This window comes from Neofelis nebulosa, chromosome 7, assembly GCF_028018385.1.
Source record: "Neofelis nebulosa isolate mNeoNeb1 chromosome 7, mNeoNeb1.pri, whole genome shotgun sequence".
NCBI lineage: Eukaryota > Metazoa > Chordata > Mammalia > Carnivora > Felidae > Neofelis > Neofelis nebulosa.
Window position 1 is genome coordinate 53,766,079 of NC_080788.1, and position 17,898 is coordinate 53,783,976.

The 17,898-nt window shown below is 46.3% G+C and overlaps 1 long non-coding RNA gene across 1 annotated transcript in view; it reads right to left on the minus strand.

Moving 5' to 3' along the window:
• Positions 1 to 8,918, minus strand: part of LOC131516573 (uncharacterized) — a 127,267-nt gene extending 118,349 nt beyond the window's left edge. The window contains exon 1 of the long non-coding RNA XR_009264155.1: positions 8,476 to 8,918. This is a non-coding gene — a long non-coding RNA (uncharacterized LOC131516573). The remainder of the gene's footprint in view (positions 1 to 8,475) is intronic.
• Between the last annotated feature and the right edge of the window lie 8,980 nt (positions 8,919 to 17,898).

Genomic DNA, 17,898 nt, shown 5'->3' on the forward strand with positions numbered 1-17,898 from the left:
GGGATTTGGGCAAGGCTGGGGAAAATGTTGTTGCAGCAACCAAAGACACAGGTGAAGAGCTGGGAGGAGGGAAACTGCAGATTTGGAAAGGAAAAGATAAAATCAAGAGACCTGTGGAGAGGGGCGCCTGGGTGGCTCAGATGGTTAAGCACGGGACTCTTGATTTCAGCTCAGGTCATGATCTCACAGTTCGTGGGTTTGAGCCCTGTGTCGGGCTCTGTGCTGATGGCTCAGAGCCTGGAGCCTGCTTCGGAATATGTGTCTCCCTCTCTCTGCCCCTCCCCTGCTCATGCTCTGTCTCTCTCTCTCAAAAATAAATAAATATTGAAATTTTTTTTAAAAACTTACAGCACAGAGCCTGCTTATAATTCTCTTTCCCTCTCTCTCTCTCTCTCTGTCCCTCTCGCTCATGCGCGCGCTCTCTCTCTCAAAATAAATAAACAAACTTTTAAAAAAGGAGAGAGAGACCTATGGAGAAATAGCATTAGAATTTGACAGGTCTATGGGTGCCAAAGTGAAAGAAAAACAAAAATCAGAGAACTAATTTGAAGACTCTGAGCCTGAGGAACCGGGAGCTGTTGGCACCTTGGGTGCTGATGGAGACTTTGGAAAGATGTGATTATTTGGAACTGAGAGTCCACGTTGCACTGACCCCACCCTCCACTCTGTATCTGGGAAGGGAGAGAATGATGGGGCTAGGATCCAGCGTCCAGAGCTGACCTCGCCCCTGTGTACCACTCCCCATTCCTATTAACTCTTGCAGCAATGTCCTGCACTACAGAAGGTGATAGGTATCCCCTTCACTTGTTTCCCAGGACAGAAACCTAATACTTGATCCTTGGACTCATCAACTTCATCAAAAGAAATGAAAGTATGAATTATACGAATGTGAAGGGTGAACTGAGTTCCTGGATTCTTGACAATGATCTGACTTGACAATCCACACTGGAAAAAAGTAACACAGAATTTGGAATACCATTAAGCCAACTGGAAATATGGTATCAATGTGTCTGTTTGGGGGGAGGATTAGTGCTTTTGAACAAGGTCACTGTGACTCAAATATTGTAACGATGTTATCCTGAAAGAGCTTCAATAAAGCTAACCGCTTGTTAATGTCTAGATAATACAAATTTGGAAAGATCTAAAATCCAGCTAAAACTGACAGCCAAAAAAGAAAGTTGTTGAAACACTGAAAACTACCATGGGATGATGTGTGGTAATGGTTTGAACTAAAATAAATTTGATATTTTTGGCTATGGGAGGATTTCCCACCTATGCCATACTGTCTGAGATGTTAAGATGATCACATCCACAGGCAAGAGGCCAGGGAAGTAATAGAGGTAGGCCCAGGGGTCCTTCCAAGGGATGACATTAATTTATGGCTTTCCTCAGAGAATGATCAAAGGTTTATGGCAACCAGGAATCAGATCCAGTGCTTGAAAGATTTCTCCCTTAAAAGTGTTGATGGCTTCAACCAGGCAGATGGGCTTTGAACACAGAAGGGAGGAATCAATTAAAGAACAATGCTAAGAGAAGACTTGGTGGGAAAGAAAATGTTGGCTAGAGAGGAAAGAGAACTGGAAAATTTAAAAATCCAGAAGAGGAGAGGGGAGGGGAGGGGGGAAGGGAACAGAGGGGAGGGAGGAGGAAGGGGATGAGATGGATGGGAGGGGGAAGAAGGAGGGAAGAAGGGGAGGAGAGGGGCAAGAAGAAGGGGAATAGGAGGGGAAGAAGGGGAGGGGACAAAGTAGAGAGGAAGAGGGGAGGGAAGGGAAGTGGGAGGGAAGGGAAGGGAGGGAAAGAAAGGGAAGGGAAAGGGGAAAGAGTCATTGATGAGATGAAGAAATTAAAGAGGGGTTGGTCAAGTCCTGCTTTTAATAATTCCATTCCAGGTGGATATGGGCTACTAGAACACTAGTGTGCAAGAGATGATAAAAGGGGAAATATCAGTATTGAGGAGAGAGATTTGCAGAAGTTAGAAGCAGATTGAAAACCAGATGTAGTAAGGAATAGTAAACAGCCCATAAAGGAGCATAGTACTATGATGAGTGCCCTGAACTAGGGCCAGAGACCTGGGTTCTAGTCCCACTTCTGCCGCTAACTTTGGGCAAGTCACTCCATCTTCCTGGACATGTCTCTTTATATCTAAAGTAATGGGATTTATGACCTTTAACATCCCCTCCCTCTTCTATAGCCCTTGAAATCAGAAACTTGCATAAATGGAACCTCTTATATTGGAACATGTATTTAGCTTTTCTAAGTAAAAATGCTTCGAATGGAGGGGAAAAAAAGGTTCCACTCAACACTTGGCAAGCAGTATTTGTTCTGTAAAATAATTAGCGAGTAAGCATTATTGAACTGGGTTGTCCCATAATTACAAGAGAATTAAAAGGAAAAAAAAGACTTTAGGAGACTCAATTTTCCCTCCCATAGATCAGAAGAGTGATTAACAGAAACTATGGGTGGACAGTTAATAAAGATATTTGCAGAGGAGGTGAGAGCTAACATCAAAAAAAGAGTGCTAGTCTAGGGGTCAGGAGCCTCGAGTTCCAGTCCCAACTCTGACCCTTCTGGGATCTGAGCATGTCATTTCCCCTCTGTGCTCCAACTTCTAAAGGAACCCTAAAGATCATGGACTCCAGGTTCCCACAATGTGGTCATCCACCTGTAATCATTAGAATAGTCTTTCTGCTTTCTGTGTGTCTATACTCATAAGGCCCAACTAGGAAAGTGGAAACTATTTTACGTTTCCAGGAGTAATGCTGGGAATTGGCCACAGAGGTGACTGAAGAGCTGAGAAGCCAAACAGAGGACAGTGAAGGAAGCTAGATATTAGCAACAGCAGGAAGCCACTGCCATGGCCTAGAGGGACAAAGGGGAGGAGGTGCCGTTGTGGAGCCCAGAGGCTGTGGTCACCTGATGGAAGCTGGAACCACAGTGAGTCCGTCTGGTAGGAGCTGGAAGAGCCACGGAGGAGATGCAGCCATGGAGGAGGTGCCAATATCTGAGGGACAGACAATTGGAGAGAATATCCCTGGCACACACAGACTGCAGGGATCAGCACTTCTTCCATACAGAGCAGGGAAATGGCAAGGAATGGATCTGAGAACAGGCAGGCCAGGACTGGCACAAAATCCAAATTCTACTTTCTTATAACATCCATCTATTGATCCTGCATCAGCCTAGAGTCCAGGTCTCTTCCACATTTGAGGACACCCATCCCTGTTTTCTTTCTTCCCTGGAATGATATTCAAACTTCCTCACAAAGAATGGTTTGGAAACCATTCTATCATTGTCCTAATTCCCCTTCTCTGGGAGCTCCCTGGTATGTCTCCTGAAAATGTGGTACTAAATGCTCATAAGACCCCAGGTATCCATAACATCAGTTCAAACACAGGATTATGCCCACCCTTGTTTTAGCAACATAGCTGTTATCCCACTGTTGACTCACATTGAGTTCATGGACCACCAAGACCCACTTATCTTTTCCATGTGATTCCATGTCTTCCCTGACTTGTCCTAGAAGGGTACATATTTGATAAGCAGAACCTAATTCATCTTCTAAATCACTGATTTAAAAAAAGAAAAAAAAGTAGGGATACCTGGGTGGCTCAGTCAATTAAGCATCTCTTGATTTCAGCTCAGGTCCTGATCTCGTGGTTTGTGAGTTCAAGCCCTGTGTCGGGCTCTGCACTGACAATGCAGAACCTGCTTGGGATTCTCTCTCTCCCTCTCTCTCTCTCTGCTCCTCCCCTGCTCATAATATCTCTCTCTCTCTCTCTCTCTCTGTCTCTCTCTCTCAAAATAAACATTTAAAAAATAAAAAAATAAAAAATAAAATAACAAAGTAGAATAGACCAGAGCCAAGGACAGAGCACTGTGTCATTTACACTGGAGACTTCGGTCCAAATTAACTCAGGATCATGAATCAAGACTCACTGGGTAGGATCATTCAACCAGCTCTAGATCCACCTAACAACAAGGGAATTATGCAAGATTTCATCAAAGTCTTTACTTAAATAACAATATATGGTATGTGTGGCAGCCAGTTCCCTTCACTTTGCACCTGAAGCACAAAAAGGGTACTCAACTAATATTTGCTACTTTGAAGTTGAATAAAATTATCTTGATGTCACTAGACATCTAGTGACCCTGTTTAAAGAAAGTTAACAAGGTTATTTTGATGAGACGGATAATGTACCCATGTTGGCTACTGGTGATCATCATTTTCTTAAGTGTGTATAACCCTGTTCGTTCCAGACTTTTGCTAGAGGGCACCAAAAATGTCACCAATCTGTTATTCCTGGAACCTATTCCTTTTTCCTTTTGAAAACTGGGCAATACTGCCCCTTTGCAGTCTCTGAGTTCTCTTCTATCTTCCTGAAAACTGTAAGGACTCTGTCACTGCTTAAGCCGTGTGGGTCTTAACTGTCTTCCCCTCAGTGGGAACAATTTTGACCCTTTCCATGCCACATGATGATGGGAAGGCACTGGGCACAGGTGAAGTGGTCACTTAGGGTGCCCACATAGGAGCCCTGTGGATCCTTGTAAGAACAGCTCCAGTACAGCACAGTCACATCCTGCAGCCCCCACTGTGAATGCCACAAGTGGGACCAGACACCATATGTGACCAGGGAGAGTCCCAGAAGGGCTGACCCCTATGATCCTGGTCTTGCTGTTTAAAAGACTTGCAAATAAGCCCATAGAAAGCTGGGCCAGAGCACAACAGAGATTGGGCCCATAGAGCTTTCTTCTTTCTTTCTCTTCCTCTTCCCCTCTTTCTCAATTACCTTCTTCCTCTGAATCAGTGCTTTAGAGTCACTATAACTGCATTAGCTGCTCCAGAAGCTATCCTGTAGGCAGCTCATGAGGGCAAAAGCTAAGAACGTAGAACGGCCTGATGCCCAACAGTCTGCCTCCCACGAGGTGTCCAGACTTGGATAGAGCTGTGCAGAGGACACACTGCCCACAAAGACAACGTGAAAGGGAAATCTCCACTCCTGTCCTCAACCGATAGGGATCCCCTCTGGGCTCAATCAATGCTTGATAAATACAAGAATGAACTCAAATAACTCACCCAGGGTGCTGAGAGGGAATCATGCCCACAAAAATTCTTGATAATCATAAAGTCTTGAGTTACATACAGCAATTATTTTGTTAGCTACAATTTTCTGTGTTGTTTCTCTCTCCCAAGAAGAACAAATGAGGCTGCTGAAGGTTTACAGACATTGATTAAAGATGTATGCAAAGATTTAGAGATGAAGATGTTTACTGAGCTGTCAATTATAGCAGAAATTTGGAAACAACTTAAATGCCCAATCCTAGAGCACTATTTCACTACATTATGATACACCCATACAACAGAATACTGTGCAAATCGTGTTTCCAAAAAGTAGATGGAATGATGTTCACAACATATTATTAAAAGGAAAAAGCAAGTTAAAAAAGGAGAATGCCATACACAAGGAGAGAAATTACTCAAAAGATGTGTTAACAGTTATGCAACTGGTAGAAATATTATTTTTTTAATTTTTAATTTTTCTACAGTGATACTTTTGAAATAAGGAATGCAGAACAATAAAACTTTATTTTTTCTAGCCAAAAAAAAAAAAAAAAAAAAAAAAGGAAAAGGAAAAGCCCCTTCTTTCAAGGCTGTCTTCTGGCACCTCATTCTACCAGATGGATATAAAGCCAGTTCAGACCTCACTGTACAGCTTGCCGAGAGAGCCATGAAGGCCCCCTTGCTCTGGGCAGAAGCTTCCTTGGTGCCAGCATCCACTTTGAGACAAGGTATTTAAAATGGGGCTGTCCTGGCCAACCTCTCATCCTGAAATACCAAGGGCTGCTTCAGCCTAGGAAAAAAGGCAGTTCCAGAGCTCTGTAGGGTTTTGAAGCAGAACAGCAGCCCTAGCGTGTGAGAGGAACCTCCTCCCCTCTCCAGGCTGCTTGCCCGAAGGTTTACAGACAGCTCCCTTTCCATCCCACAAAAGGAGACAGGCAGATGAGTCACAGCACTGGCTTAGATTAAAGAGTATTATTGTGTTAGCAGAAATGGATCTATTTTATTATCTGTTTCTTGACACCTTACAAGTAGATAGGCTTTTCCCACCAGACAGGCAAGTTCCTTAAAAAGCCAAAAGACTTCGTTAGCTGAAGCTAAGGAATGACCACTAAGAGTTAGAAACTTGTGTCTGAAAAGCAGCCAGACTGCAAAGATGTAGTGGAAACACTGAGGAAAGTGGTTTATAACCCTCAGACTCTAGATTCAAGTCTGCAAAGTGATGCCATTCGTCTAAAAATACACAGAGGAACTACGGAAATCCTTTCCTCTTTTCTAAGAGCTTTTTCTTTCCTCCTTTTTTTTTTTTAAAGAAATATACTAGGATTGGTTTGTAAAGGAGATTCAGCACCTCAGATTTCACTGTTTTTGTGGGGGTGATGGCCATGATATGCTATTTTAAGGACTTCCTTCTCTTATACAGATTTTTCCACACTGGGAGGACAGATAAGGTATGTTCCACTAATGTTCCTCATTAAACACATATGCATGCCAGCAGTCATTTCCCTTTGTCTTGCTATCCCATGACAACAGCCTGTATATCATAGGAAATTGGAATGGAGACCTTATTTAGTTTGGATCTCTCTTCTCCATTGTTTAATTCCACTTTCAATTTTTCATTCTATGTCTGCCTTTTTTTTTTTTTTTTGCAGAAATATACTATGACTGAACATAGGAACAGATAAATGAATAGGTATTGTTTTTCTGAAGACTCACATCATAGACTTTCCAAAAGCACTTTGACCAGCATCCCCTACCCCCAGCAATTTACCTCTGAGTAGAAATGTACTTATTATTCAGTAAAGATCCAATGGCTGGTGGGCCTCTATGTGTCATAAATGTGTGCTCCCCATACTTGGTTTACTGTTAATCAAGTTCCAGTGGTGAGCTTCCCTATTTCCTTTATTACCTGAGTGGGATTCTGTCTATCTCACCCTTCAACCCAGACCACCTGTCCACTAAAACAAACAAACAAAAACCAAAAAATCCTCTACCAAATGCCAGGAAAGAAGGTCTAAGGGAAGAAAGTTTCACATTTCCTATTGTTGGATCAAGGTTTGGCTTTCAGAGGAAGCTGGAGTTCTTTCCAATCCAATACGCTCTATTCTCTGATGCTACCATCATTGTTTTTCCTTCAGAATGCAAAGCTATGATAGCAAACTTTTTAAATGATCCCAGCTATTTATTTTTGAATATCAACTTTTATCCAAATGTTGCTGGTACTTTTTTCTTTTCACTTAAAAATGTGATTTTAAAATATTGTTTTTTCTAAATGGAATCCATTAGATCTAAGAAGTAATGTACTTTCCATTTACCAAACATTAGCTGTGTGCCAGGCATTGAGTAATAGCCTCCACACACATTATTTCATTTACTCCCTTACAACCACGCTATGAAGGAGATGCCAGCACATGAGAAAACTGAAGGTTAAGCCATTTGCCCAAGATCACACATCTAGTATGAGACTCTTTTGACTGTTCTATGGAAACCCATCCAACTTTTGTCAACTAAAGTCCTGAGTTTGGCCATCTAGAAAATGTTTTCTGAGGACAAAGTAGAAGAACTGTTATTTGTACTCTGTGAAGCCCATACCTTCACTAAAGGAGGAAGCCCTCAGGTAGCCAACAGGCCAAACTCACCTGTGACCCTATACCCTACCAGTTAGGAGCCTATCTGGACATCAGATAAGCCTGATTTCAAGTCCCAGCCCACCCGCTTACTGGACCTGAGACCACAAGAAAGTTATCTACTCTTCCTGAAATTCGGTTTCCATATCTATAAAATGAGGATAATAATATAGGTCGAATTCTACGAAATGTCCAACTTTCGACTATATTTGAATCTCCAGAAAAGCATTTGCAGATAGTTCAACTCTCCACTGGGTCACTGTGCAGATTAAACAAATGCACATAGGAAACAATTAAATGGCTTTAGTAGACTTTCTCTTCCTCATCTCATTTTGCTCAGGTCAATAAAGTTAGTTTTCATTCTCTGTGGAACTTAATATACAGGGAAGCTGGCCTGAGGTTACATAAGTGTTGGAGCCGATAATTCAGGGAGACAGGAAGACTGCACGGATGGTTGAGAATTAACAACCAAGGATCTCCTGAGGCCTTACTGCTCCTGCTCTGGGCGTTTTCCCTAGTATGGTAGTTTCCTCTCTTAATGACGAAGTAAATGCGCAAATACCTCTTTAGAAAGTGAAAGGGCAGGGGATATTGAGGATGTGGAGCACTCCGAGTTAAGGAGAAAGACAAGGTTTCAAACCCGGTCTTGGCACGAGTTCGCGGCGCGAAGCGGCGGGCAGGAGCCGGCAGGGCGTGTCCACGCGCGCGGCTCCCAGCGCCGGCCTCGCGCCGCGACCGCCCCGCCCGCCCCGCCCACGCGGGGGAGACGCGCAGCCGGAGCAAGCGTACCTGCCCGGTGCTGTTCGCTTCCTCGCCAAGCGCCAGGCCCCGTTCTCGGCTCCTCACGTGCATGATCTTATTTACGCCCCCACAACATTCCCGACAAAAAGCAACTGTCTTTTCCCCATTTGCCAAGTGAGGAAACAGCTCAGAGAGGTTGAGTCTCTCTTCTAAGGTCTCCGAGCTGGAGGACTCGAACCCGGGCAACCCCAGGACTCCCACACGGAACCTCTCCTTCTCCTTACTCGGTAGAGGCGCTTTCTCGCCTCAAAATCGTCCCAAGTTGGCCCCCAGCAAAAGACCGCTCGGCCTCGCCGACCTGCACGACCTCGCCGCGCTCCTTAGGTCCAGGGCGCGGGGCGCGGGTAGGAGGAGCGGCGCCGCCCCCGGGGTATTTAAGCCCGGTCTGGAACCCGCGGGGCCGGACGCTCCCGTTCCTCCCTGCTCGCGCCTCCCCTCCCCCTCCCGCTCTCTTCCCCGCGCGCTCCCACCCTCCGCCCCGCGCTTGCTTCGCGCGCAGGCACCGGCCGGCGGTCGCGGGGAACGGGACGCGGGCGGCGCTCGCCTCTGGGGAGTCGACCCCCGGCCGTGGCCGCCGCGCATTGCCCAGCCAGCGCCGCCAGGGCTGCCGCCGCCCGGCTGCCCGCACCGAGTGCGCCGCGGCAGCCGGAGCCCGGACGCCGACCCCGAGCGTCCCGCAGACGGGAGGGCGGGCGGCTGCGGACGCCCGGCCGGCAGCTCGCAGCATGGATTCGGATTCCGGCGAGCAGAGCGAGGGCGAGCCCGTGACCGCCGCAGGTACCGAGGGGACGCGGCAGCCCAGCCCGGAGGGCCGGGACCGGGAGGAGGGGAGGCCGGGGCAGGAAATCGCGAGCATGTCACCGAGCTGCCGGACGGGAGGCCGATCTCTTCCAGGCCAGGACTGGGGATTGCTCCGCGCTATGAGTTTGCTGTGAGGCTTTCTCCCTCACTGCACTTGGGCGCGCGGGAGGAAGAAGAGGTGCTTCTGCGGGTGGCTCTCCGCGCAGCTGCGTCCCGCTGCGGGCTCGGGTCGCCCGGGCTGCGTGGGGGTGGGGAAAGGTTCGGGAAATCTGCGTCCCGTAGTTTGCTGCAGCGAGGGTCGCAACACATCTGCCCTTTGAAAGAACTTTCCGAGCGCCCACCCCGTCCTCGAACCCGGGGCGCCAGGGACGCTGCGGAACAGGTGACACGGTCCGAGGGCGCGACAGGGGACTCCGGAAAGGAAAGGACCCGCGGGTGGACTGGCAGGAGTCAGACCACAGCTAGTGGCTGCAATTCCCGAGCCTGCACTAGCGGTGCAGAAGGGTTCGCCCATCGCTGCCCGGCACCGGCTGAGTGGGTTCCGGCGGAGGGGGTCCGGGAACACAGCCGCGGGGGCGCGCGGGAGCAGGGCTTCGCCATTAAGAGGCGCCGCCGGCTTTTCACAATCGATAGTTATCGAAGCAATGGGTGGATGCTTACTTTGGAAAAAATGAATGTCCTCCCCCGCCTCTCCCTGATACTGAGCAACAGGAGGAAGCCACCCACAGCCTTGGGTCGACTTACCGCTGGGCTCTGCCCACCTCCACCGCCGGCTCCGCCCCGCCGCCCACGGGTCCGCGCACCGGAGACCTGATCACCCTCCCCACCTGTCCGTGGCTGGCGGCACCCGTGGAGCCCTGAAAGACACCCTTACCGGCCGACCTGTGAGCTGAGACTCTCCTGTTACACACCCGAAGTCCTAGACTAGTCCCCACTCTTCCCTGTATCAGACCAGCATCCTGAGAGTGGGGACCAAGTGCCAGGAGGCACTATGAGCCCAGGCGTGGGTGTAGGAAAGGCAGGCTCAGGAATCAGGCAGCACAGGGCCAGGCGCTGTGCCAAAGGCCCTACATATATTATTCCCCTTCATCCTCACAGCATCTAGCCAGGTGGTTATTATCTCCATTTTACGGAAGTCCAGAGAGGCTAAGTGCCTTGCCCACGCCTCACAGCAGGCAGTAGCCAAGGGCAGAGTGATTCCCTTCCCACTGCGTGGTACCCCTCAGCCTTTCACAGGGCAGCTGTGGTCAACACCTTTGGGTGGGGAAGAGATGAGGCAGGCAAAGAGGAAAGGCCGCGTTACCAAGATGCCAGTGTATGAGGATTCCTGTGTGTGTGTGTGTGTGTGTGTGTGTGTGTGTGTGTGTGCGCGCGCGCGCAAGGGCCACCTCCTTTGTGTAGGCATATGTGGATATAACCAATAAACATGAGCCTTCTGCTGCCTCTATGCTTCTGTGGCAATGAAGCACCACGATTTTGTTTCACAGGGGGGCTTGTGGATCTCCTTACATCATTTTAAAGTTTCAGTGTGTTTGTATGTATCTAAGTATATCTGGAAAGCTGAGGGGTAGGGGGTGCTGACCTTGACACTTTACTGTCTCAAAATCCCAGGAATTAACATGCTCTCCCCACCCCACCCTCAGATCTCTTGTGCAAGTTGATGTTGAAGGGAAGGAGAAGGAAGCTTAGAGAAAGAAGAGGGAGAAGAGGAGGAGACACTCCAGAAGAGTTGGTGCTTGAGTGTAAGGGGAGGGAAGAAATTCTTAAGGGTCCTGTTGCTTCTTCCCCAAGCCTACCCAGCACAGAGTATCCCGGATGTATGCATTGTGTCAGGTCTCTGCACTGCTAACAGCAAACCCTACCATGGAGGTCAGATGGGTCCCATGAATAAGAGGACAGCCAACTCTGAGCTGTCACCATTCATTTGCACCTTGGTGTTTTCTACAGTCACTTTTTCTTTTTTTGTGTGTGCTTGAATCTCCCAAGTTGAACATTTATTTGAATATCACAAGCCATTCTGCTAAATGGCATTCCATCTCATTATTCTCAGTCTTAAAGTATTCTTCGTGAACAAGCTTCAAAACTAGGTGCTAATTCATTGCCTTGCTGTCGCTACATCCTGTCAAATGGAAACCCTTGCTGCAGCTTCAGATACAGGTTAAATGACAGGTATGTTATCCACAGGGGTTGACCTTTGTCTCTACAAGGAATGAGGCGTTCATCTGTGGACCTGTATCTCTACAAGCTGGATGAGTTTGTAACAGAGGACAGCAGAGGAAGTGGGACTTCTTGGAGTATTCATGTGTGTGTCTCCTTGTGTTGAGATGATAAGGGCTGCTTCCTCCTCAGTGGCCTTCCCTTCTCGAACTTGTGAAAAATCCCTGTGAGAGGTACCTTATTAAAGTCAAGAGCCTGGACTCTGGGATGAGAAAGACCTAGGTTCCGTTCTCTACCTTTGGGCAAGTTATTTAACCTCTCCAAGCCTGTTTCCCCCTCTGCAAAATGGGGATGACATTTAGTACCACAAGGAGGATTAAATAAAATATCACACGAAGGGGCACCTGGGTGGCTCAGTCACTTAAGCATCCGACTATTGATTTTGGCTCAGGTCATGATCTCATGGTTTGGTGTGTGAGATAGATCCTCATGTAGGTCTCTGCGCACACACACTCTCTCAAAATAAATAAATAAATTTTTAAAAATACCACATGAAAAGTGTTCCTGGTAATCATTCAGTAAATGGTAGCCACTATTTTGATTATCATTTGATTGGATTATTTGTTGTAAGAATACTGCTAAATAATGTACCTTGGTGCTTTGTAAAATGTAAATCAGTAGTCATGTGTAAAACAATTAGTATTGTTGGCATTACTATTACATTAATTGAGCAGATTTGTTTTGAATTTTCTCCTTTTCACTCTCTCATTCTCTCTGGTGTGTGTGTGTGTGTGTGTGTGTGTGTGTGTGTGCGTGCGCGCGCGCGCTTGCTTATTGGTTTTGGGGGGAGGTTATCTTTGATTTACCTTTTCTTATCCTCTTCATCTTCCAGCTCAAGGAATGAAGATGGGGACATTCAAAATACTACTTTCACACCCCTTTTCCTCCAGCTCTAGGTAAAGTTGTACAAAGCAGAGAACGCTTTACCCAATCCACTGGCTAATGTGGAAATTAGCCACTTTCATGCCACTTCAAATAGAAGAAGAGATAACCCTTCCAACCAGTGAACCTTTTTCCTTCAGGGTAGCAAGAGGCACAGGAGGTCCTTGCCATTCTCCTTTCCATTTCTGGAAAGTCACCTTCCAAGATACAAATTGGCAGAAGAGTGAGAAAATCTCTGAGGACCACCTACTCTTTACTGCACCCCTTTCCAGAGACTTGTCTAAAGCTCTCCCCGGGGCCTGCTGTGCAGATTTCTCATCGAGCAATGCAGTGCCCACATAAGAGGGTGAAGGGGGGAGATGAGATTTGTCTCCAACTGCATTTTCTGTTTTTCAGGAAGCACAGGATGATACTTCTATGCCTGAAACTCTACCCCACTTTTCTTTGATTTTGGGTTCTTTCTATGATTGGAAAAGAGGCAGGGTTTATGGAACACTGGATTCATTCCAGAGACCCAACTTGGCAGTCTGTGGTTTGGCAAACCCACCATCCATCTCTCAGAAATTCTAGCACTTGGTATATTAACTCAGCAGTGATTAAGAGTCTTTCCTAAGAAGCAACAAGTGAGTAAACATTAGTGGTGTCAGCTTTTTCCCTTTCTGGCTTGTAAGACCAAGATAGTCTACCCAGCTGAGGACAGACCAGCTCCTTCTACCTGCAGCTAGATGGTCCAGGGCAATCAAGCTTATGGGGATTCTTCGCAGCTGGGTAGGTGCTACAAAAAACATGTCCATGCAGTGGAGTCAGGATGTGGTAGGAGAGCATCAAGACAGTAAAAGAAATGGGAAAACAGGCCCCCAACTTTGTATTTGCCATCCTTCTCATTGCCTAGGTCCTAAGCTTGGTCTTTGTGAATAAAGTGGCAAGGAGTGGGTAGGCTTCAATAGGTGGCCAAAAGGAGGAAAGGCATTCCAGAAGTCACACACCACTTGAGCAAAGGCACAAACAGGGAGGTAACTGGAGTGAAGGGCATATACTAGGGAGTACTGGGAAATAAAGTTATATGAGTGAGGGGAGGGCCTCATGGAAGAGGGTCTTAATAACTTGGTCCTGATGGTGCCAGAGGAGCCCCCATTGAGCTGATTGTTGTGTAGAGATATGACTGACTGTAAGTTGGGTTTTCGGGAGCCACATTTGTTGGACCTGAAGTATAAGGACTGCCTAGGCTTGAAGCCTCAGCTAGCAGGGGTGGCCACAGTATTGGAGGAGGTTGTGGCTCTAAGGCAAGGCAGAAGAGGAAGGAGGCCAGTGCCACATCAGAGAAACAAACAACAGACACTGCCGACAGATTGTACAAAAGCAGTGAAAGGAGAGGGAGAGTGAAAGGAGACTAGCGTGTCAACTTGGGTGAGGCAGGGAAATCCAGGAGGTGGACTCCCCAGCCCAGGCTTCCAAGCCCCTGTCCTTCCATCAGGCACATAGCAGTGGTGCTTTCCTTAAAGGCACTTTTCCCCTGAAGACAGTAAATCATGCTTGGTTTCAGGGGATCTTGAGGTTCTGCAGTTTCTTGATTCTCAGTGTTAGGTTCCTCAAGGAGACTGTTGAGTAACCTTTGTTGACTGACAGATTGACCATTGATGGGCTGGCCGACCTGGCACAGGGACCACCTGAGGATGAGGTATCACTTGCCTGTTAGTCATAGTCCCACATCTTGTTCCTGTTTGTGGACCTTTTCAGGAGCCTCTGCCTCATCTACACTCTGGGCTGTAACTGCTTTAAGGGTCGGGACCCTGTCTTGTGCCTTCATGTTCCTGAGATTTTATGGACAAAATAAGTGGAAGAGCATCTAGAGGAGCCTCCTAGGAAGTCTGCCCTGAAAGGCCAGACAGCCAGAAACCTTTCCTATAAGGTGGAACTGCCAAAGCTTTCCTCCAGTGCTTTGTTTTCCTTCTGTGTTTTAAGATTTCTTGCACTATCTGGGACCCTGTGTTGGGAAGTATGGGAGATGCAGAGAGATAATGGCAGGGTCCATCCTGTCTTCCAGGGTTTGAGATCTGATGGGGAGACAGGACATCTATAGTGATGGCCACAGCCTACACCAGTACATGAAGACTCTTGACCCCTTGCCCTAGGATAACACGCCAGCCAAATTTTTGTTTATACGTTCTGTCTTGGTAACAGCCACTTTCCATTGTCTGCTTTATGGTTATTCTTGTACATCTCTCATCTCTTGTACTGGATTGTTAACTCCCTAATGGCAAGGATTGGGTCTTTTTCACCTGTATCACTTCCTACCAGCACCACCCAGGGACCCTAAACAGACTGGTAGGTTGCTGGCTGGCTGAATGCATGCATACATCGATAGATGGATAGAGGCATAACTCAGAGATAGTGCAGGTTCGGTTCTAGATCCTGGCAGTAAAGCAAATACTGCAATAGTCAAATGAATTTTTAGGTTTCCCAATGCATATAAAAGTCATGTTTACACTATATTGTAGTCTCTGAAGTGTGCAATTGCATCATATCTTTAAAAAAAATGTACATACCTTAACTTAAAAATCAATTTAGGGTAGCAAAAATACTTTGGTAGGGGTGCCTGGGTGGTTCAGTCGGTTAAGTATTCGGCTCTTGGCTTTGGCTCAGGTCACGATCTCACGGTTCATGAGTTTGAGCCCCATATGGGATTGTTTCTCTCTGGCCCTCCCCCACTCATTGTGCATGTGTGTGCGTGTGCTCTCTCAAAATAAACTTTAACAAAAATAAAAATATTGATTAAAAAAATGCTAACCATCATCTGAGCTTTCAGTGAGCTGTAATCACTGATCACAGATCACCATAACAAATATAATAAAAAATGAAAAGTTTGAAATACTTCAAAAATTACCAAAATGTAATATAGAGACATGAAGTGAGTAAATGCTGTTGGGAAAGTGGTACTGATAGACTTGCTCCACCAGGGTTGGCACAGACCTTCAGTTTGTAAAAAAAAAAAAAAAAAAAATCTGCAAAGGGGATGCCTGAGTGGCTCAGTCAGTTGAGCATCCGACTTCAGCTCAGGTAATGATCTCCCAGTTTGTGGGTTCAAGTCCAATGTCAGACTCTGTGCTAATAACTCAGAGCCTGGAGCCTGCTTTGAATTCTGTGTCTCCCTCTCTCTCTGTCCCTCCCCCACTTGCTCTCTGTCTCTCAAAAATAAATAAATATTTTTAAAAATCTGCAAGGTTGAATTAAGCAAAGTGCAACAAAATGAGGTGTGCCTGTATATGGATAGACAGATGGATGGATGATGTTGTAGATTGGTTCCCCAGGAAGCATGCAGTGAGTTTATTTGGGGGAGAAGAGGGGAAGGGAGGAACACTGGACTAGGCAGAGTGAGAAACTGAGCTTCAATGCACGCCCAACAATAGCCTCCAGCTCTGGAGCTGCAGTAGCCCTTCAGAACCATTCTGAGTTGGGGTGAGGGGCCAGGACTTCATATCCCCTTATACAGTGATGAGTCATTAGATGCAGGCCATCCCAAGGAACAGGGTGTAACCTGGGGTGAAGCTGTTCCCATCAACTGAGGGCTGTCTGCAGACCATGCCCCCAGCAGCTTGTGAAGTTCTTGGTTCTCCATTCTTGAGGAGGAACCTGGGCAGTATGTTGCAGCATCCACCACGGGTGGTCCCCCAAATTCTTCAAGAATGTTTCATTAGGGATGGCAGCCCTGTCTACCAGCAAAGCTCAGGAGATAGTCATTGAGCTATAAATTTTTTTAAAATTTTTTTAATGTTTATTTATTTTTGAGACAGAGACAGAGCATGAACAGGGGAGGGGCAGAGAGAGAGGGAGACACAGAATGGGAAGCAGACTCCAGGCTCTGAGCCATCAGCGCAGAGTCCGACGCGGGGCTCGAACTCACAGACCGCAAGATTGTGATCTGAACTGAAGTCGGGACGCTTAACCGACTGAGCCACCCAGGCGCCCCGAGCTGTAAATTTTATCTAGACCTCATTAGGACAATTTAGATTGCCAGACAAAATTAGCCATTCTAGACCTCATAGCTCTGCACCCAGTTATTCAATCCACTCAATCCAATAGATATTGACTGATCATCTGTGTTATGTTGAGTGGTGCAGGGTGCTATGGTAGCATACATAAATGGAATTAGAAGTAACCCTGCCCTCTAGAAATTTGCAGCCATCCATAACTGAATCTGCATGACTGGGTGGCATCAACAATAAATGGTATAGAGTTTGGAGCACAGAGCATTGTGGTTTGGAGTTCCGATGGGGAGGCTTCATGGAGGAGATGGGCATTGAGGGTAGCCTTGAAAGAGTGAAGGATTTAGATGGGGGGAGGAGAGAGGGAAGGGAAGAAGGGAACCTGTGAGGAGCCTGGCCTGACTCAATGGGGATCCCCTTGGAGGACTCGTGGGAAGAGGGTTGTCATACTTAGAAAGTAAAATTGGGTGTCATGATGGTGGTTGTATCCAACATGTAAGTTTCTAGAGATGGGGCAAGAATGTGTGTGAGTGTGCAAATAGAAAGCCTTATTTCCTACATTATTTTTCTTTTAAAAAATATGGTACCTGCTTTTTTATTTGTCAACAAAATCAAATTATAGTCACACTTTCCATTAGCACCATCCTCTAACTGGTTGTTTTTCCTCCAGAGTTATCATTGGCTCTCACTTGAATTCACATGCAAATCTCTATAAAGTCACTGTATACATAATTTGATTTTGTTTTTTTCGGTCACTTGGCTTCCAACTCTTTATGTAAAATGTCTGTGTAGGTGGGTGTTTGGGCTGTATTCTGTGCAAGTATAGAAATAAAGGATAGAGAACCATTTAAAAAACAAGTTTCCTGTACCAACCTAATCCAAGAAAACATATAAGGAGGATGAGTATCTGTGTCCTTCACATATATTAAGGCATGCCAAAAAATATATTACCTTTTTATACATCAGAAATTTTTTTTTAGGCAGTTGCATGGTCCAAATTCTGATGCTGCTTTAGAACAGTCTTCATGTTCATATTGGGTTTTCTAAACATCATTGCCTGCGAATAAACTTGAGTCTGTTCATGGAAAATCTACTAGTGTGCAGACTATAAAAATGGAAGGCTTGGCGGCACAGAAAGTGCTAGACACACCCTAATAGAAACCAGTATTTTATAACTCAGTTCTCCAGAAATAAAAAAAGAGAGAGACATTTTGGTGGGGTCCAAATATTGGTTTAAACTATTGAAAAACCACAGGAGCAGCCACTAGCTTCTAGGTTCTCCTCTCAAAAGCAAAATATGCTTTCTGTGAAACCGTTCTAACCCTGAAAAGAAACATTTTGGTGACATGTAGCTTTATGGAGGTTCCCAGTTGATATTTTTATGGTACAGGTGTCCAATTTCATGCCTGGGAGGGAATTTCTGTCAAGGGCTGTTCTGGTGAGCACGTCCAGCATGCCTGATTTGGGGCCTGTGGGTTATGCTGGGAAGATACACAGATTTTGGCGTAGAATATGGGAGGGAGGTAAT